The sequence below is a fragment of the Gobio gobio genome, assembly GCF_949357685.1.
Source record: "Gobio gobio genome assembly, chromosome: 25".
NCBI classification, from domain to species: domain Eukaryota; kingdom Metazoa; phylum Chordata; class Actinopteri; order Cypriniformes; family Gobionidae; genus Gobio; species Gobio gobio.
The window spans coordinates 3,358,721-3,381,020 of record NC_137121.1 but is presented as its reverse complement, the minus strand read 5'-3'; the positions used below and the strand labels follow the sequence as shown (position 1 = coordinate 3,381,020).

At 40.3% G+C, this 22,300-nt stretch overlaps 1 protein-coding gene across 4 annotated transcripts in view; it reads left to right on the top strand.

Moving 5' to 3' along the window:
- znf609a (zinc finger protein 609a) overlaps positions 1–22,300 on the top strand; it is a 188,607-nt gene that overhangs the window by 92,288 nt on the left and 74,019 nt on the right. The window contains exon 1 of one of the 4 annotated variants that reach the window (XM_079810171.1): positions 13,057–13,274. The exons of the other annotated variants lie outside the window; for them this stretch is intronic. The gene's annotated coding sequence lies outside the window, so the exon portion shown is untranslated. Of the gene's footprint in view, positions 1–13,056; positions 13,275–22,300 lie in introns of those variants that run through there. 4 annotated transcript variants of the gene reach the window in all.

The following is a 22,300-nucleotide window of genomic DNA, read 5'->3' as shown; positions in this document are numbered from 1 at the left end:
TGATAGACTGTGGAACAGGTACACTGACAGGTGCGCTGTCAGGCTAACAGCCGTCCGGCGAGCCGCCTCTACACCAGTGTCTGATGAGGTCGGACTCAGAGACGGCTGCTTTAATGAGATTACCATGAAGGTCGACCGCCACTGAAACTCTGAAAAGGAAGGGATAATACTCTGTTCTTCCAGGAAACAAGGGTCTTCTGAAGGGGCATTTGCACTGAAAGCGATTTGCAGCAACAAAGCGACCTCAAATCATTCGTTTTCAATTAGAGTTGCCGATTGTTCAAATTCATGCAAATGAGCTGTGAGTAGGTACACCTCCTAGTTACCAGTCCTTCCAGAAAAATGCGGCTGTTTTTGTGATTGTTGCGGGTGAAGCGACGAGAATAGTTTTTGTGCACAAAAAACCCCGAAATAACGACTTATATAGTGATGACCGATTTCAAAACACGGCATCATGAAGCTTCGAAACGTTATGAATCAGCTAGTCGATTCATGATTCGGATCGTGCGTCAAACTGCTGAAATACGTGACTTTGGCGATCCAAACCGCTGAATCGACTCACTGATTCATAACGCTCCAAACCGCTGAATCGACTTACTGATTCATAACGCTCCAAACCACTGAATCGACTCACTGATTCATAACACTTCAAACCGCTGAATCGACTCACTGATTCATAACGCTCCAAACCGCTGAATCGACTTACTGATTCATAACGCTCCAAACCGCTGAATCGACTCACTGATTCATAACGCTTCAAACCGCTGAATCGACTCACTGATTCATAACGCTCCAAACCGCTGAATCGACTCACTGATTCATAACGCTTCAAACCGCTGAATCGACTCACTGATTCATAACGCTCCAAACCGCTGAATCGACTCACTGATTCATTACACTCCAAACCGCTGAATCGACTCACTGATTCATAACGCTCCAAACCGCTGAATCGACTCACTGATTCATAACGCTCCAAACCGCTGAATCGACTCACTGATTCATAACGCTCCAAACCGCTGAATCGACTTACTGATTCATAACGCTCCAAACCGCTGAATCGACTCACTGATTCATAACGCTCCAAACCGCTGAATCAACTCACTGATTCATAACGCTTCAAACCGCTGAATCGACTCACTGATTCATAACATTCGAAGCTTCATGATGCAGTGTTTTGAAATCGGTCAACACACCGGGAAACTGCTTTGCTTTGGTCTATTGGTGTTATTTTTGTTGGCCAATGGGAGTTTGCGAGCTTCATCATGGTTTCAGCGATATCTATGGTTCCACCACAGGGTTTGCAGCTTTTCGATGACGTTCACATCGGGTAATTACGTCACTTCAAAACGTTCCCATGGCATTATGGGGGAAATGGCGGCTCTTGTGTGGAGTAAACGAAAACGCCCCAGCTAAAGACTTCTGAGTTTAGTAAGACAGGTAGGCCGTTTACCCAGCGTTCCCGCAGGTGTGGAGGGTTTTTGACTGCTCTAGAATGCAGACATTGTGTGTGTGTTAGTGTGTGTGTGTGAAGGATGGTGAAGGGAAAACAACCGAGTCATGCTTTTTTTATGTTGTGTGTTAAAAATGCATCAGGCATAAATGTTTAACGGCAGGTGCCAGTTGGGTTCAGGCTCTCTGAGAGTTTGCTGCTTCTCACCTCATCTCTCCTGACAGGACCCAAACTTTACCGCCAAACAAGCGAAAAGTTTTGAGAAGCGCAGTATGAATTCTTAAGAAAGAAAGTTTATAACCCTTCTTTATCTGTCTGAGTTTTGTTCTATCTTGGTTGATGTCATTTAGAGTACGTCTAACGGTTATTTGTGCATTTGAAGAGATGATCGCAAACAGCCGTTCTTCTCCTTTTCTCTCTAAGGCCTGACACATTTTTTGTGAAAGTATGCAAATGCATATTATTCTAATCCATGGGCCGCCCCCTCTCAATGTTACGTTCCCCCACCGAAAAAGTACCATAGTATTGCCACTTTTTAGGGACTTACATCATAGTAGTGCTACATAAAAATGCTACATAAAGACAAAAGTGGAACTGCCAACGTGTCAAACCTTTCAGTTTTTCACCCGTCTTTGAACTTTTCATATGTGTCAGTGACCCGTTTTTGGTTTCTTGGTCTGTGTGTGTCATCTCTCACAGCTTTGGTTAACCTGTTAGTTGCTGTGCATTCTGCAGCCGTGGAGTTGAAAGTGTTGTTCTGATGAAGTGCATATGTTTCTCTATTTGTGAAAGGTGGAACAAGAACACTTTCAGTATGACTTGGGGCTGGGCGAAATGGCAAAAAAATGTAATCTTGGTATGTTTTTTATCTCTCTCAGAATGATTGACTGATTCACGATTATTAAAGGAACACGCCACTATTTTTGAAAATCGGCTAGTTTTCCGTCTCCCTTAGAGTTGCACAGGGGAGACTATTTTCAGGCATTATATCGGCCTAGAAAACCACAACTTTTCATTTTTCGTCGGTCTTAGTACACGATGTAACTACAGAAGAGTCAAGTTTTAAATAGGAAAAATATGGAAAATCTTTGGTCATTTTTGTGCGAGATGCTAACGGTCTAATCAGATTCAATGATCTATGCTAAGCTATGCTAAAAGTGCTACCGCCAGACCCGGAGATCGGCTGAATGGATTCGTAAATGGTAAAACTCAACTGTTTAACTCTAGAGGAGACGGAAAATGAGCCTGTTTTTAAAAAAAGAAAAAAAAGAAAAGTTAAATGTTTAACTAGTCAACTTAAAACAAACATAACTACAATATGACTCGGGTACATTCTCTTTATCAACCATCTGGTTAAAAAAAGTTCTATTCCAAGTGACCATCATGTTGTAAATTACTTTTTATATATATGTTTGCAGTAAATGCATGAATTAAGAAGGCAAATATTGTACAAACGTAACTTAAACATATCCTATAAACTCATAAATAATATAAAATTAGAAAAAAGGTTAATATTTCTTAGACAAAAAGCAATAGCGATAAATAACACCAGTAATAGGCTTTAAAGGTGCTGTTATTTTCTGTTTTTACAAAGTATTTGCTGTTAATATCATCATGCAAACACGTGAGGCTGTAGTGTGTAAGCGTCTCATCCCACATAGACTCGATGCCAATAGCGTGCAATACAATATTCACGACAATACAAGATAATTGCTACTAAGACCGACAACACGACAAGCACTTGAAAGTGCACGGAATAAACTAAAGAGCAGGACGTTTCTCTGTATTCGATGCAAGAAGAACTGCGTCACATAAATGAACTGAAACTCAGCATATACTTCCCTCACAGACATGAGAAATAGGCCTATAGAAAGCTGAAATATCTGTTCAGAAAATAAAAAACAAATACTTTGATTATGTAATCCAAATGAAAAGCGTGCGCGTTCAGAAATGCGGAGATGACGAGTCTGCATCTTCAGCTTTTCAGCCCAACACGGACTCAGAAAACACTAGTTTATTAATAAACAATTCAAATGAATGTCTCCTTGCTATTTGTCCATTTATAAACATTAGGCTACATTTGCCAGTGCTTTGCGTGTACCGTTATGTGTGCGCTTGAGCGCGAGGCATATCTTCCGCCGCCCAGTGCCCTATATATTAGGGATGTTGACCAGCCAAAATTTTGGATAGTTGTTTCAGCTCAGCTTCTCACGTGTTGGATCGGATGAGAACGAAACAGACCAACTTGTGACAAAGTCGAAATACTTCTTTTTGTAGCCTAAAGAAGAACATGCATCAGTTCTGTAGCCTATAGGATGAATATTTTTATCTTACCTTAAAATTACATCGACTTAATTTGATTTAAAAAGCACCTGCTGTAGCATCTTAGTTTTTTCGTTGCACTAAACATTATTTGATTTAACATTTTGGAACAATTATATACTTTGGTTTGATTTAATTTCTCTGGTAAAGACTTTTTTTCTTACACTGAATTTAAAAACAAATGCTGATTTAAGTAACATCTTTGTTTGGATTGCAGAATATGCAGTTGTTGCCTTTAATTTCCCCTTTCAGCCTTTTAATTTCCAATTCAATTTCCCGTTAATTTCAGATTGCGGACTTGTCTTCATGGCCAAAAGCCAATTTAGCCTGTTAAATACCAAATTAACATCTTGTTCATGTATACTTTCATTCTTTTATTGTGTAAAAAAAAGAAGAAAAAATCGGAATTTACACGGAATCGGCCATGTAAAATCACGATCGGTGCATCACTACTATATATATGAGTCTTTGAGTCTGTAAAAAAAAGTCAAGCTGAAAAAATAAAACCAATGGGGTATTTTTTTTTAGGTAATGTAATCTTTGGTATTTTTGGTATCGACAAAAAGTATCGTTCAGGAACCGTTATCGAAATCAAGTTATCGTGAATTTTTTTGCAGGATACCCAGCCCTAGTTATCATTGCTGTATTGTCAACATGTCGAAACGTAACGTTAGCTAACATTTTTTTTATTAAAAACCGCAAATTCTCAATTTAAAAATAATAAAATCGCGGCGAACATTACATTCGAATTAATCGAAAATGATCTGAAAAACTCGGGCATATGTTACCTCTCTCGCTCTTTCTCTTACTTAATTGTCCTTGTATCCATAGGCCCCTGAAGGTGCAGTCGGGGGGGGAGGAATGGAGGGATTTATGAGGTGTTAGCATGAAGGGCCCCCGGCCCCCCGAGCGCTGTGTGTTAGAGAATGTCAAGCTCTTTCTGCCAGAGCCATTGCACACAGTGACTGCTCAACTGAGGAATGTGGTTTCAGTTCACGGTTCATCTTCCAAACCTGTGTGTCCATGTAGTTCCTGGGCTTACACCCTGAACTGTGAAACAGAAAGCCAGTGTTTCCGAAGAAAAACACATCAATTGTTAACACTTCCAACAAAGTGCAGTGTGACAGAAGCCACCGCTTTGAAAAGAAGATTTGTTACAGTTTGAGAAAAGCCTCACGCTGAACCTTTCAGATTCCCGTGTGATTGCCGTTAACCTCCCCTCTCTTTCCCCATCTCTTCATTCCACATCCTCAGCCTCTCCACTCCACCTCCTCGATGGCTTTTTGCAGAGGATTAAAACAAGGGGTGCTTTGGTTCCCACTTGGGGCTCGCGTTCCTGCGGCCCTTCGCTGGGACACAAAGCGAGCATGTGTTCTCTGCCAAGGGACCTGATGGCATTTCTGGGCCTCTGAGTCTCTCTGGATTAGCGCCCTGGAATCTGGCTTCCTGGAAGCAGACGGGCCCCGTCAGCGGTACCTTGTGACAAGCCCGGCCATCCATCTGTAGACGCTCTAGCAGGCTATTGTGAAGAGGACCCGGTTCCGAAACGGCACGGAAATTCAGGAATCGGATAGGGGTGGGAATCACCAGAGGCCCCACGATTCGATATTATCGTGATGCTTAAGCCACGATACAATATTATTGTGATTTTTAAAATATTGCGAAATGCTGAGTATTGCAATAACACAATAATACGGCCATTATGAATGTGCATTTTACTTTCACTTTAGAATTGGCACCAGTTTGTAGGCGGCAGTTGCTTGAATGGTGGGTACGTATGTAAGGGTTAGTTCACCCAAAAATGTAAATTCTGTCATTAATTACTTACCCTCATGTCATTGGACACCCGTCAGACCTCCGTTCATCTTCAGACACAAATGAAGATATTTTAGTGTAAATCTGATGCTCTGAAAGGCCTCCATTGGCTCAATGCACTTTACACTCTCAAGACCCTTAAAAGACACTAAAGACGCCGTTACAAAGTCCATCTCACTACAGCGGCTCTACAATAACTTTATGAATCGGCGAGAATAGTTTTTGTGCGCAAAAAAACCCTAAATAACGACTTACATAGTGATGACGATTTCAAAACACGGCCTCATGAAGCTTCGAAGCGTTATGAATCAGTGAGTCGAATGATGATTCGGATCGCGTGTCAAACCGCCAAACTGCTGAAATTTGCCGATTCAAACCGCTGAATCGACTCGCTGATTCATAACGCTTCAAACTGCTGAATCGACTCACTGATTCATAACGCTTCGAAGCTTCATGAGGCCGTGTTTGGAAATCGTCATCACTATGTAAGTCGTTATTTAGGGGTTTTTTTGCGCACAAAAACTATTGTCGCCGATTCATAAAGTTATTGTAGAACCACTGTAGTGAGATGGACTTTGTAACGACGTCTTTAGTGTCTTTTAAGGGTCTTGAGAGTGTAAAGTGCCATTGAGCCAATGGAGGCCTTTCAGAGCATCAGATTTACACTAAAATATAATTTATTTCTTAATATTTAAATATATAATATTCTTCTATAATTTATTAATATTAAAAAAAATATAATTTCTGTTATAGGGGCGGAGCTTACGGTCAAATTTTGCAGTGAAATTCGGTTCCTGAAAATATCGATACTTGCCGTCCTTGTATCGATACATCATCCCCACACAAAATATTGTGATACTATCCTGTATCAATCCCCCCCCACCACCACTTGTTTCTGCTTAGTTCCCCCCCAAAAGTTATTCTAATTACCCCTGGAGGCTGAAAGGAGCCATGGATCTAGGGCTGGATTCACGAAAACCTTCTTAAGAAAGAAGATAAGATAAATTCTAAGACTGTCCCTAAGTGCAATTCTCAATAAAGTTCTCAAATATTTTAAGAACATCTTAATTTTTTACTGAAGAAGAAAATGAATGGTTTTATTTGATTGAAAGGCGGGTATTGCTGAAGACTCGCTGAATGAGAAACACCTCATAGCCTGTTTTACTATCATAAGTGTGCAGGATATTTTCGTTGTGACTGGCTTGTCGGGAGTTAATCACTCAGTGTCATGTTTTTAATGTGCGTGTCGTTAAAATCGTTATTTTAAAAGAGTCTCAAGATGCAGTGGTCTTAACGATGCAATCATTTGCACTCTGTCTTTCTTGCGCTTTCTCTAGAGTTAATGTGTCCGGTATCTCTGTGTGTGTGTGTGTGTGTGTGTGTGTGTGTGTGTGTTGTCTGCCCCTTCTAGCTTGAGTGAGCGTATCATACGTGTAAAAGATCGATCCGTGTCACTTCAGAGTACTCGTCCACATTCACAGTACTATTAGTAATATAGATTATATTTAGCTAGCTACTATTATGCTGTAATGGTTAATATTTGAAACAACCCAATCAATTCATTAAACACCTTACATTTGGGTATTTAAGATAGGTTAGAGGTTATCTTTAAGAAGTTATTTACGATGATTTTTAAGAACATTCTTTTCAGGAATATGAATACTTCTTACATTACAGATCAATCGTAAGAAAAGGTTTTGAGAATACAAAATATCCTTAGCTTTTTTTCTTACGTTAGAAAATAAGAAGAATTTTATTCTTAAGAACGTTTTCTGAGTCCGGGCCCCAGAGCCTTATATCGAATGTCTGCAAGAGATTCCGAGAGGTGAACTAAGAAACATTGGATGCTTTTGCTCTTAATCCAGTTATGCAGGACTGAACCAGAAGAACCTGTATAATGTATTCCATATCTTTGCCAAAATCTGGAGCTTAGACAGTCCTTAAGTAACTTAATGCTTCAAGATGTCTTATCTATGATTGGTGAAGAGGTTTTATATGGCCCTCACACATCGTACATCTTCTGGAATGGGGTCAGCTGCATTTGGCCGAATTTATTGCCCTCATAATGACACTTAAAAACACTGATAGATTCTTACTCTATCCTTTAAAAGTTTAAAATGCATGACCGCAGGTCTTCTCCGGAATTCCACAGAGAAGACTTTAGGCACTTGGCCAGGGTTTCATGCCCGGCAGAAGATGGGAGGATTTGACCCCACAAATCACCACAAAGTCGCTTCCACCTTGGGCAGGGAAAGCCGTATTCCCACATCTTTACCCCTGCATGTGTTCTGAAAAACCAGCAGCACTGCCTCCCACTTAATTTCTGAAATTCTTCCGTCTCATCAGGCTCTGCTGTTTGATTTGAGGATTAGACACCCAGAGAGCTCTGTGGTTAAAACCACAATCATATTTCCCTACAATTCCTGGCAGAGCAAAGGTGCTGAGCCCTAAAAGATAGGCCACCTGTCATCATTTGTGCCTGAATTACCTTGTCTTATTTATGGCCCTGTAGGTCAAAACTGTTTTGGATGCAGCCGCTGTGTTTTCAGAAGTCTTCAGCCAGTTCATATTCCTTGAAATCTTCACTCTTTCGCTCCCTATCCCTCTCTCCTTGAGTCAGAGTTGATTGAAAGCAGCTCTCTCTCCCTCACTTGCCTGCAGGCTTCCCTCCAGAGTACACTTAAGGACTTTTCCACTCCTTCTGACAGGCATCAGTAATCAAGTCCTTGTCCTGATCCAGGAAGCGTGTATTGGTATTCAGGCCCTGCTGTCTGTCTCTGGCTGCCGCTGAGATCGGATCAGCATGCTGGTAATTCATATTCGAGACTGTCCTCATGCTGCACCCTTCTCTGAGGAACAGTCATAATAAATCCGGCTATTCATCAAAGTTCTGTAGTTCTCAGCTTGGCTAAAATGGAGATGTTTGGACACACGTACACCAGATTCGTTCAGCGGCTCAAATTCTGTTCATTGTGCAGTTGGAGAAATGCTGAATCTTTTATCAGCCCATCTCATCTGGAGCGACAGGCAAAAGTAGCTGCTCTTTGTTAAATCTCATGGATGAAAGAGATATTAAAGACTCATATTTGACGTGCACTGGCATTGTTGCAAGAAAACGCCTGAGGGGTTGCAAGATACTTTCCATTTCTTGGAAAGAAGGTGGAAGGTGCTAAAGTTTACTTTATTCAAATGGGGTTCATCGGCTGTGTGCACTTTACGGTTTCCTCTTTCTCTCGAGGTGAGAATTTGTGTGTATGTACTCAAAGGGAGGAATTCAACTAAAGGTCCCTCGGCTCATTTGTCATGATGGTAAATGAGCTAAAACCTTGCAAACAGGAAGGCTTGATGGCCAGCTGTCAAGTGAGAATATGCCGGAAGGAGAGACCATTTTCTAGACTACTCCTTTGCCACGTGACAAACCTAGTCTTATTTGATGGTTTTCGTGTTGGCCATTTACATTTACACTTTATGAGGTGCCTTGCTCAAGGACACACTGGTGGTGGCGACTGCTGGGATCGAACCAGCAACCTTCTGCGTATCAGTTCAGTGGTTTAACCCAGGGGTTTTCAAACTGGGATCCTCCAGAAGGTTTTAAGGGGTCCCCAGAAAATGTCAGAGAATCCATCGATTCACTTCAGAAGGCCTTGATTAACCCCTGGAGCCTTTTATGATGGATGGAGGCACTTTATTGGGCTTCAAATTTTGGGCAGCTATTCACTGCCATTATAAAACTTGGGAGATTCGTCATATTTCTTGTATTCGACTGAAAGAACAATGTCATATACACCTAAGATGACTTATAATTTTCATTTTTGGGTGAACTAACCCTTTAAATGTAGCCAATTTAAGTTTGGCTACAGTTTGTTTTTTCATACATAAAAAAATATAAATTGATTTTAGGAAGGGGGTCCCTCATAAAAGGTTCTTCATATTGGGGATCCTTGGCATCATAAAGTTTGAAAACCCCTGGTTTAACCCTTAGCTTTCCTATAGCTCAAACAGTAGAGCATGACGCTAGCAACGCCAAGGTCATGGGTTCGATTCCCAGGGAAAGCAAGAATTGGCAAAAATGTAAAATGTGTTCCTTGAATGCAATGTAAGTCGCTTTGGATAAAAGCGTCTGCCAAATGCATAAATGTAAATGTAAACCCACTATGACCGCCATCACCGTGGTCATTACACCATTTGGTAATACACCTGGCAAATGCAACCCCTGTGTTGTGTCGATAACAGTATCATAAGTGTTTGCATCTTTATCTCAAATCAGGCAAACAGAAACGTTTTTCAGGTCAACAAATGCAGCCTGTTTGTCACTGTTTGCATCCAGCTAACAACTTCAACAACTATGATAATCAACCTCAGAAGGAAAAGCTGTTGTTCAGTGCACAGTGTGTGACTTTGTTTGAAATAACTACAGGGGGTGCAACAAATACTGACCCTTAGCCTTGGAAAGGCCACATCAAAGTCCTCAAAGTCTGTTCTGGAGGCAAGCCAGACTCTCTCTCTCTCTCCCCATCTCTGTAATCTGTGGTTCACCTCTTCACTGAGTGCAAGAAGGCACTCTGGGTTCTCATTTTCTAGTCTCTCTGCTCTGCAAATTGATCCCTTGGCTCTGGATGAAATGGTGGAGTTGCTGAGTTCTCAGATAAAACCCCTTTTTCTCTCAAGGATCTGCCTCACAAGAGGAAATTGGGTTTTTCGCCTGAGCCAAGAGAGTTGGTGCTTTGCAGATTGCGGTGTTTCACGGCTAAGCTCTAAGAGTTACTTCTAGAATTCACAGGTGATTATGACCTTAACCAGAATTCCAGAGCTCAGTCGAACAACAGAGGCTCTGGAAAGGTTATCCGATTATCAGCTCAACCCGACTGGAGTTTTAGGAAAACCAAGAATATCTCAACTTGAGCTGGGTAATTTACAACCCCTTCTCTTGAGTTTTGGCAAAGTTTAGATCTCCTCTTGGAATTATTGGATGTCAGATCGATTGACTAATATCTTAACGCCTACGTCTTAAGGCAAGAATTTTCTCTTGGCATTGTCGTAACTTCTCTCTTTCCCCTCCTACTCCACTTTCTTTCTCACCCCTCCCTGCTTCCCTCCTCCCGTCCTCTCTCATTTAGTTTTATCTGGGCATTAGCGGATTAAGTGCTTGAACTAACGAGGTCATCAAACGGAGGCTTCTCTCTGAGAAAGGCAGAGCGAGAGTGTGAAAGAGATTTTCTCATTTCAGAGTCCATGTTGTGGATGCCCAAGAGCATTGCGGGCACGGTGTACCCAAGGGTGCTGTGGACGGCTCTTTGTTGAAGGATGCTCATGGATTGGTGAAACCACACACAAATGCTTTGATCAGTGTCTCTTCATGCCTCTTCTTACCCGTCACATTCTTGGACTTGATAGGAGCTAGGATTCGCGTAATGAAGCATCGTTGCTTGTCGCCAACTTTACAGAAGACCTGTGGCTCTTAAATCTCCCTCTTTCTCTCTCTTTATGTTCCTCTCAACACAATTTGCTCAGGGTTTGTGCTTGCCTGCTAAAAGTATTTAGACCTGTATGCAAACATTGGAGTGCATGCAAAGCATTCGCCAGTGTCAGATTCATGGCATAGGATCTAAACCGGGCTTCAGTGGCAAATGTGTGTAATTGTCGTCCCTCTGAATTCGGATCTGCATTAAAGTAGAATCGGGTTTATATTCCTGAAGTAGCTGAAATTTGTTTTATACACTCACCTAAAGGATTATTAGGAACACATACTAATATTGTGTTTGACCCCCTTTCACCTTCAGAACTGCCTTAATTCTACGTGGCATTGATTCAACAAGATGCTGAAAGCATTCTTTAGAAATGTTGGCCATATTGATAGGAGAGCATCTTGCAGTTGATGGAGATTTGTGGGATGCACATCCAGGGCACGAAGCTCCCGTTCCACCACATCCCAAAGATGCTCTATTGGGTTGAGATCTGGTGACTGTGGGGGCCATTTTAGTCCAGTGAACTCATTGTCATGTTCAAGAAACCAATTTGAAATGATTGGAGCTTTGTGACGGTGCATTATCCTGCTGGAAGTAGCCATCAGAGGATGGGGACATGGTGCTCATAAAGGGATGGACATGGTCAGAAACAATGCTCAGGTAGGCCGTGGCATTTAAACCATGCCCAATTGGCACTAAGGGGCCTAAAGAGTGGCAAGAAAACATCCCCCACACCATTACACCACCACCACCAGCCTGCACAGTGGTAACAAGGCATGATGGATCCATGTTCTCATTCTGTTTACGCCAAATTCTGACTCGACCATCTGAATGTCTCAACAGAAATCCAGACTCATCAGACCAGGCAACATTTTTCCAGTCTTCAACTGTCCCATTTTGGTGAGCTCGTGCAAATTGTCGCCTCTTTTTCCTCTTTGTAGTGGAGATGAGTGGTACCCGGTGGGGTCTTCTGCTGTTGTAGCCCATCCGCCTCAAGGTTGTGTGTGTTGTGGCTTCACAAATGCTTTGCTGCAGACCTCGGTTGTAACGAGTGGTTATTTCAGTCAAAGTTGCTCTTCTATCAGCTTGAATCAGTCGGCCCATGACCTCTGACCTCTAGCATCAACAAGGCATTTTCTCCCACAGGACTGCCGCATACTGGATGTTTCTCCCTTTTCACACCATTTCTTGTAAACCCTAGAAATGGTTGTGCGTGAAAATCCCAGTAACTGAGCAGATTGTGAAATACTCACCAACATGCCACACTCAAAATTGCTTAAATCACCTTTCTTTCCCATTCTGACATTCAGTGTGGAGTTCAGGAGATTGTCTTGACCAGGACCACACCCCTAAATGCATTGGAGAAACTGCCATGTGATTGGTTGATTCGATAATTGCATTAATGAGAAATTGACCAGGTGTTCCTAATGATCCTTTAGGTGAGTGTATGTAAGGCATGTTCTTTTCTAAGATGGTCCAAGACCTGTGGTTCCCTACAATAAACTGCTTTAGACCCATAGTGATGTTTGTAATTGTATTATCAATAAAGGAGCTTGTTGCAACTGGCTTATGGTCCTTTGGTGTTATTCGCTGACAGATGATGGGTAGTCATGTTTTCCTGTGTGGATGAAAGCGGAGGGTTAAGTCTCTTTCTATTTCTCATTACCCTTCTATGCTTCACTCTCCCTGGTGGGAGTTTGCCCCTCCTTCCTGCTTTGCTGAACAGTAACAGGAAGCCTTTGAGAGGCTATAAATAGTTGTTTCTCTCTCTCTCCATTTTTCTCCTTCCCTCTCTAAATCCCTGCAGATAGCTCACTGTAAGTGACAGGTCCGTCGCTGACTGAGGATGCAGTATTAAACCCCCCTGTAGCCCTCGGCACACCAGCAGTGTCGGCTGACTGCCAGAGCCCAGCAGATAAACTCTGCCTGAAGAGCTTCTCCAAGCCTTGCCAAGTCAAAAGCACCCAGGGAGCTTTCTTCCCCCTCTCTACCCCTTCACTCCTCCTGCTGTTGGGCGAACAAGCGGTGTCCTTGTGCCACAGCTCTCAAAATTCAAGAGCGGTGTCAGTTACTCAGGGATCCTTTAGAGAGAGGGCTGTTTGAGAAGGTGGGAAAAAATGAGGAAAAGAGAGGGAGGACAAGGTGGGAGGTGAAGTAAATCGAGAATGTGAGCCGGGAGAAAAGAAGGGAGGTTGTCTTTGGTTCTCAAGCCGATTTGAGAGGTAAGCCTGTGGTTGTTAAAGACAGGTTGAAGCGAGTTGGTGTGTTATGTAAGGCTTGGCAGCGGAGATTTGCGGCGGGGCGGAAATAGTATCACGGTCTAGGGGTCATCTCCGCCTCCCACTTTGGCCTCTTCTTGTTTTTTTCTTTCTTTGCCTTCAGCGAAATTTTACTCCAAGTACTGGTCATTCATTTTGTAACCATGAGTCATATTCATTCTTGCTCCTTTTTTTTATTATTAGCAGCTTGCTTTTTACTGATCTGTATACATGACTCCTAAATCGGTTTCTTATTTTAATGTTGTTAGTAGTTTGACTAATATCTTATGTCTCCTTTTATGGCATCATGCATCGATTTCCTGATTCCGCCATTGTTTTGCCTGCATTTCACAACACAGCAGAGTTAGCTTAGTCGTAATCTGCTATCATCCCCTGTCCTCTTCGTGGATAAACTCCATTGTGTGCCAACACTCAAGCCATTGAGTCCAGAGTTGTTTGTTGAGTCGGATGCCGTAGGCTTTGGATGCAGGTCGCTGCTGTTGACCTTGCGCCGTCTCAGTTCTCCTGATTAGCAGATATCCGGCAACAGCTGGAATGAATGTTATTTGGTGCACGTTTATCGCTGATGACAAAAAGAGGCATGCGGCACAGTCAAAACTTGTGGTACTGTTGTGCATAAATTGATTTTTTTGGTGTGTACTGGGCCCCATAACACTATGTTAGATGTTATTTGTACAGCCTTTTACCAAGTATCCCCAGTTAGCTTAGCAAAATGCTAACATCAAACTCTGTTGTTGTTGTTGTGTTTCATTCATAATAGGCTAATTAACCCACAATTCAATCAATAGGGCTGCAACAAATGATTATTTTAATAATCGATTAATCTAATGAGTATTAGAACGATTAATTTATTGTCGTTTACATCAACGGTTAATCGGTTAATTTTGAACGATTATTCAGCTTTTTCAATTAGTTAAAACATTGAATTATACATATTCTAACTATAATATATAAAAAAAGAAAATCAGTTCAGCTTTTGAAATGGTTGTTTTAATTAACTTTGAGCCAAGTTCTCAGAACTCAAATCACACACAAATGCTCTCTAAGCATTGTTTAAATATTCTGTTCTCTTTCAATTGAAAAAATAAATAATAATAAACAAAAATTAGCTGCATTACAGACAATATATATATATATATAGATGTTTGAATATAAACATTCACTTGTAAAACAATAATAGGCCCACTGCTTTTCTTATAACTGAAACAGAAAAGAGGACTTTTACTTCAGGACGCAAAGAATGGTAAAAATATTAATCTGCAAATGACATTGCAGACAAAATGACAATATTAATCTCTTACATACCAATTGAGCTGACAGATTCTCATTCACCTTTTAATTAACAATATGAAACAGTAAGTGACATGATATTCTTCCTAACATCGCCTCTTGTAAGTCTTCATGCATATGAACAAAATACAGGCAAGTGATGAGACTATAATACCTAATAGTGTTATAATAATAAAAACAGTCCTGACTCCAAGCTCCATCAAACTTTATTCTATGCTAAATAAATCATCACATTACTTTAATTATATTATTATTACAATTATTAGTAGTATTGCATTCTCTAATAAAGAGATTTACCGCTAGTTAGTTAGTTGTTTCCTCTTTAAGTGCTCCAACATGCACATTGTGCTCCCGTGAAAAGTTTCGCCACGCACGTCTCAATCAGCTCTATCAAGCAACCCTCCCCCAAATTGGCACCAATTCTAAACCGAAAGTAAAATGAGCACTCATTCACGGTGTGTGTCCCGTCTGGCGCGTTTTCAGTTCATGCCTATGGAAGCTTAACTTTCATAGGAATTCGTTGAAAAAACTCGCTTTGCTCCGCACCGCTCCGGAATGAGTGCCCGAGCGGCCGTGCGCATTTTACTTTCGGTTTAAAATGAGCGATTTGAAAATCCCCCGCCACATTTCCTCACAGCCACATCCCTATTTATAACGATTGTTGGTGGGCGAGATGATCTAAATCTTGTTTCACGATATATGAGTAATTGCAGTGAAATTATTATCAATTATTGACAATCCTGCAAAAACTAATACTCGGTTAATTAATGTCCATTGTGTCCATTGCATTACTTCCTTTTCCAGGTCAGAACATCTTGGGATATAGAGTAAGATAATCGGATATAGTCACCAAATCGGGATTGTGCATCAAGACCTGCAGTGTAAATGTGGCTTTATTCGGCTGATTTGGATGTTAAGTTTGGCTTAGGGAGGAACGAAAGCACAACGCTATGAAGGTGCACTGAAGGGAATGCGGCACAATTATCGTTTTACCTTGATTTATCTTGTTTTCATAATCGTTGGAAGAACTGAAAATCGATTAATTGATATAATTATATCACAAAATCAATGAAATTAGGATTTAATTCAGCCCTTCTTCCTATTCAGGGAGTAGATGAGGTTTGAGTCTAACCTGAGATACAAAATATCTCTGGCTCATTTAGAATTAAAATGTTCATTACAGATCATTGGTCATTGACGAATAGGATTACAAATTAGATTAAATACAAAATCTGTTTGTGATTGTTGGCATGTGCTGGGATGTTGTCCAACGTTTAGCTAATCTCCTCTGGAACGTTCTAAAGCTAACACCAGTTCCCTGTTCAGTCCACATTGCCAAATTCCAAAAGCTGTTTCTCCTCCTCAGTCCCCCAGGGCTTCTTATCTCCATCGGCTCTCTTGACCCGCCCTGCCCTCCTTCCACCCCCTACTGCTAGTGCACCAGTGACTGACCTTGACTGTGGGTTGTTATTGTAATCAGCTCTGCTTGTATGGAATGACCTGAGGTCATGTGGGCAGGACTTGGTTGGGGTCGGTCCGGTGTTTTCCGTAGTGCAGATTGGACTTTGGAACATGTTCAGTTTTGTGCCGTATAAACTTCAGCAGTTTAAATGCGTAACTTCTGAAAATCTGGAAGGGAATTGGTTTTGTTTAGGGCTGCACGATTAATAAAAATCGAATAAATTTGGCTTATGTGCGATTTTAGTGTAATAAATATATGCCCAGTGTGTCAGTGAAGAGCAGGAGTAAACACTGCTCCGTCTGAAAGACTGCGAGTTTGAGTCGCTTATAATGTGCGTTTGAAGACGTTTAATAACACGTTTTAACTCACTTCATATCATCAGTCGAGTGTTTGTGAGCTGATGTGGCTTCTTATCACAGAATGAGGCGATTAAGTGATGAAGTCTATGTCGATTAGCATCGCATTATAATATACTTTATTATTATGAAAATACTCGAGAACGACTCAAATACACCATATATTGTCGCAGTCGTGTGTTTATTGTCTTCATGTTTAATCAAAGCGTTTCTATCTTCTTTTTATTCAGCTACAGCGCGAGCTTCACATTAGCGGTTTCCTGCAAACGTCATTATATGACGTCTCTCTGAGGCGTATGTGGCGTTTCTGCTCGAGGGCGCCCTCTGGCCTCCAGGAGGAATCAAACATGAGTGTGTTTAGCGCCCAGCACAGCTCACTCCATCCTATTTAGGGTTAAAAAAAAATAGGAAAAATAATATGTATATGACAATCCATTTGTTTTTCTCCAGTGTACAGGAGTTTTTCAGAAGTGGAGGCATAAGAGGCTCATATTTCATATTAAAGACATAGACTCGTTCATGATTTTGCATACCTCCTGACAAAATTAAGAAATGTATATCACAGATAATAATAATAATAATAATAATAATAAATATATTTTATAATAAATCCTTAGACATTTAGAGTAAACACTGCTCCGTCATAGTGATTTTAGTGATAGTCATAGTGATAGTCATAGTGATTTTAGTGATAGTCATAGTGATAGTCATAGTGATTTTAGTGATAGTCATAGTGATAGTCATAGTGATTTTAGTGATAGTCATAGTGATAGTCATAGTGATTTTAGTGATAGTCATAGTGATAGTCATAGTGATTTTAGTGATAGTCATAGTGATAGTCATAGTGATAGTCATAGTGATAGTCATAGTGATAGTCATAGTGATAGTCATAGTGATTTTAGTGATAGTCATAGTGATAGTCATAGTGATTTTAGTGATAGTCATAGTGATAGTCATAGTGATAGTCATAGTGATAGTCATAGTGATTTTAGTGATAGTCATAGTGATAGTCATAGTGATTTTAGTGATAGTCATAGTGATAGTCATAGTGATAGTCATAGTGATAGTCATAGTGATAGTCATAGTGATAGTCATAGTGATTTTAGTGATAGTCATAGTGATAGTCATAGTGATTTTTAGCCTGCATGTTTGTAAAATGTTTTCTGTAAAATATAAATATTATTATATTGTTATATTTGATCTTAAATATATATATTTTTTAAATAATGAACATTTTATTGTAAAAGTCATATTTCTTATTTTGTTAACACTTGAAGGAAACGGTTGACTTTCAGCAGTTATTGTCTTTGGAGCAGATTTCTGTTTGTTGTACATCAGATACAGATAAATGAACACAGTAGGCCTACATTACATTTATCTGAATGCATTAATGAGAGAGTGATTGTGTGTGTGAATTACTCATACCGTCTCATTATGAAGCTGTGGTTTGTACTTCAAAGGTATTAGAATAAATGACTATAACGGTTGAGTTTCTAAGCTACTTTAGTGACTTTACTTTAGTCACAGGACAGCGTTGAGACTGCGTTTCTGCGCGCGATCTTCGCGTGATGTGCGAGCTTCTGTCTGAGTGTTCGTTTGTCACAATATATCAGGCATTAGTTCAACATAATACACATCTGATGGCCGAAACTTTAATGTTCAAACTGGCAGGGCCCAAACCACATACAAATGACAAGCTGTGAGGACGCAGGTGAAAGATCTGCCTTCAGGGCGCGCGCTGTCAGAGACGCGACACGGCTCGGCTCTGTCTCACAGAAAAAAGCTGAGCACTGAACGGATACGTTTTCCGTATTGTTGTTTTTGAATAGTTCACAATCGCTTTAAATGTTGAAACTGGCAAGCCTTTAAACGTATGTACTTGACAAACTTTATGAGCACGAAAGTGAAAGCGATCTGGCTTCAGGGCTTGCGCGCGCCGTGTGTGTGTGTCTGTGTGTGTGTGTGTGTCAGCGGTAGGCTATATGAAGAACGGCAATTAACTGACCTGTATAAACTGTGTAAAACATGCAGTTACTATAGTGATTCTGGGCATCTATATACACACTGCTCCTGCATCTGTGTGCCTGCAAACTGCACTTGATGTGACTGACGGGGCGGAGTCACGTGAAAACCGAAATAACCGACATGGGAAAAATACGTCGGTTAGAGGATCTGAATGTCGGTTTCGGTTATTTTTCGATTAATCGTACAGCCCTAGATAATACTCAGTGAAGGCTCTCCGCATATAGTATACATTCATAAAATACTTTCACTTCAAACCCAATAAATCCCAGCCTCAGCCCATTCAGAAGTACCAGTACTTGGGTAGAAACCTATACACAGAAGCCAAAAATGCTTATTTATTTGAAAGAAAAAACGCCAGACTTGGAGACTTTTGCATCTGAAGTCTTCATATAAACATGAAGCTGAACAAATCTCAATTTTAACCAGAATAATCTCAATTAGATATTTTCCCCAAATCGTGCAGCCCTAGTTTTGCTGTGACTAATGTGTGTTGTGGGGGTTCGTAAGAGATTTGAGCTTTTTTGCTGACTCATTCCACTCACGCCCACAGCTTAAATGGTGCAAAGCAAACTTTGAGAAGCCAGAGCTCTGGTGGAAATGGTCTGATTGTGACCTCCATACATAAATTTCATTGCTAGTTGGGCTTTATGCATCACCCCTAGATCCATTACTGCTATACAATCTGTACGAGCAAATCTCCAGATGAAGAAGGGCTTTAGGTTTGCTGCCCTCCCTCAGTTAAAGTTCCCATCTGTGCGTCATCCCACGTTGTATTCGATTGGTTTTGGTCAACTCTGTTTCCAGCCAGTAAATCCACCCCTCTTATTTTAATGAGTTTATACAATGACACGAATTCCACTTTGTTTTCTTGAAACGAAGCTCCACCAGGTCTTGCTGAGCGGATCGTTTCCGATGGACAAAGTGGACCGAGATGGAGACTCTGCATTTACTTAGTTGTTTGTTAGCTTTGAATCTCATTTTGTTCCAGACAGCTTAGCGTGCACTTCCTTATGGAATCAATAGATGCTAAGCCATCCGTTAAAGCTTGTGTGGTTATCAGGCAATCTGAGGTCTCTTGGTCTTCTACCATCTGGCTTAATGCAGGTTGTTTTGCCCTGAATGCTGGTGTGCTTCAAGAACTCGTCTTTTTTTTCTTTTTCCCACGCAGGAAACACTATCTTGATTGTTATGCTGTCTGTAGGGGAGATTTTCCTCTCTGCTCTTGCTTGTGTTGAGGTCAGATTACTCAGAGCGGTTCTAGGTTTTTTTCTTCTTCTTCTTCAGGCCACACAAACACATCTTCACCAACACTCCCCTCTTCCACTTGTTTTCTCCTCTCGGATTGTCTGTTTTCACGCATGGGCTGAAACTGGCGCCGATCCATCTTGGAGAAACTGGGGCAATAGCAGAGAAACAGCCTAAATGCTGTGGCATCTACTCTGGCATTATGTGTGCTGTGTTTTAATAATGTCCACACTGACTGTGCTTTGATTTCATTGGGAATTGGAGCAGTGCAATAAAGTTGAGAAGCCTACAAGCAACCAAGAGTACGACGCTAGCCACCAGGATTAAAGCTAATCGTCTCACGGGTTTTCACTTTTGCTCTGTTGTAGTTTCTCTCGCTGTTTTCTCCTCAGTAGATCAGGGGGCATTTGCGAAAACTAAGCCATTACGTTAAGCAGGGCTTAAAAACGGAAAAAAATATCAATCGGTTCACTCCGAGCAGAATCGATATTATAGCGTTTCCGTTTTTGCGTTCGTCATTAAACATTACTGTTCCGAAACTGTTTGATATGAAAAAATACCGGTTAATAACTTTATTTTAATTTAGCCTATACTTTAAACAAGTATGTATAAATAGACTTATTTTCACTCAATAATAATATAACGCATGGTAATTAAACTTAAATATTTATTTCATAACATTTTTAAAAACAGAAATACATGCATTAATTACAAAGCATAAACAGCGGGACAAATATTGACCTGTTTTAATGGAGCGTTAGACAATCAAAAGTGGCTCTTATGCCTAATTCTTTTCAGAAGAGTGATAACATTTTTTGTACATAACTTTTTTTCAACACGACTTGTTTTAAAAATTGCATGAATAAAGAATAAATAAACTGGATAACCATTAATGCACCGTCAACTGCTAATTTCAAAGCAAACACTGCGCAACACCTCCTTGCATCCCATAATCAAATTCAGTCAGCTAATAAAGCTTGATCATTTAATGCAATATAACACACCATTTAATACGAAGCATCAACCGTCTATATAGAAAACATTGACCTGTCCTGTATTGGCAATCTGAAAGACTGTAGGAAAAATGTTTGATAGATGCTATAGCCTACTTGGACAGGCTTAAACGGAATCCACAAACTAGCCTAAATCAGTCTATTTGAGCTTAAAGTCCGTACTACTTATTTAAACATACGGAAATAATGTCCTCCAATACCTGCACATTCATTGTAGACCTCAGTGGGGGAAGAAATGTACTTGAGGCGTGTAAATGCGCGCTCTACACTGACTTGCGTTACCGGTAGATTCATAGATGACATTTCACTCGCGCGTGATCCGTCAACGCCACATGCTGTAACTCTATTCATTATTAGTCACTGCCAAATTAAAATATTAAAGAGAACGATAAAATAACCTTATTAACCGGTTAATGGTCATTTCAAATTAACGTTTCTGTTCAGAACGATTCAAATTGATTTTGATTTCGTTTCCGTTTTTGTTCCTCTTAAAATTTCGTTCGTTTCCGGTTTTCGTTTTCGTTCCTTGAACCGGTTCAGAGCCCTGATGTTAAGACAGTGTCTTAAGATCTAGTATGAGCCACTAGGCAAGTGGCATTCAGTCTTACTTTTCGTATAAAATTAGGCCAGTCTATGTTTTTATGTAACTGATTTTAAAAAGTTATGAACAGTCTTAAAGAAAAAAAGTTATGTCTAACTTGTAAGACTAGTCTTAACGGTTTATGCAACTGGCCCCAGATTTAGAAACTAGTCCAGGCTTAACTTACTCTTGTGTTGGGCGAATCATTTCAAATGGTGGGTTGAGAACGGCCATGTTTTTGTGGTGATGGTGCAAACGTGTAGGCGTTGGGTCTGCTTTGCTTTGATTGCTTTTTTAACAGCCCAGATGCTGCTGTAAAACAAGACTTTCAACTCCACAGCCTGGAGCTGCAGTTTTAATGTGAAAAGTCCTTGCACTTTTTTGGAAAAGAGCGGCACACTAAGTGTAACTTATTAAAACGGTAAAATGCTAATATGTTTATGAAGATAACAGTACATTATCTTTATTTTATATATTTTTTAGAGATATGTAAATTTCGGCCGATAACCGATAATTCTTTGTATTTGAAAGCCGATAGCCGATATATTGGCTGATTAAATCTAGCCTAAATCCAAATTTTAATATAGTTTTTGAGAGGCTGATTACAATTTTTCTAAATTTGCATTAAAGAAAAATAGTCTCACCACGTCTCAAACACACAATTATTATGTTTTTATTATAGTTTTATGTCTATATTACTGTATAGTCTTTTATTTAAAGTGATATTAATCATATTTCAAGCAGTTCAAACCCATCGTGGTGATCAGTGCACATCTGAAGTGTCTCAGCTGAAGGAAATAATTAGGGATGTAGCGATTCACTCAACTCACGATGCGATACACGATACTAATTGCACGATACGATTTTCTCATTATTATTTTTTTTTACAAAATGAGATTTAAGACAAATTATAAAATGAAAGTGTCCTTTTATTTCTCAGACAAAATTCTGCACATTTGTTTGTAAAATTTAAATACATTTTATGTCAAATAATAACT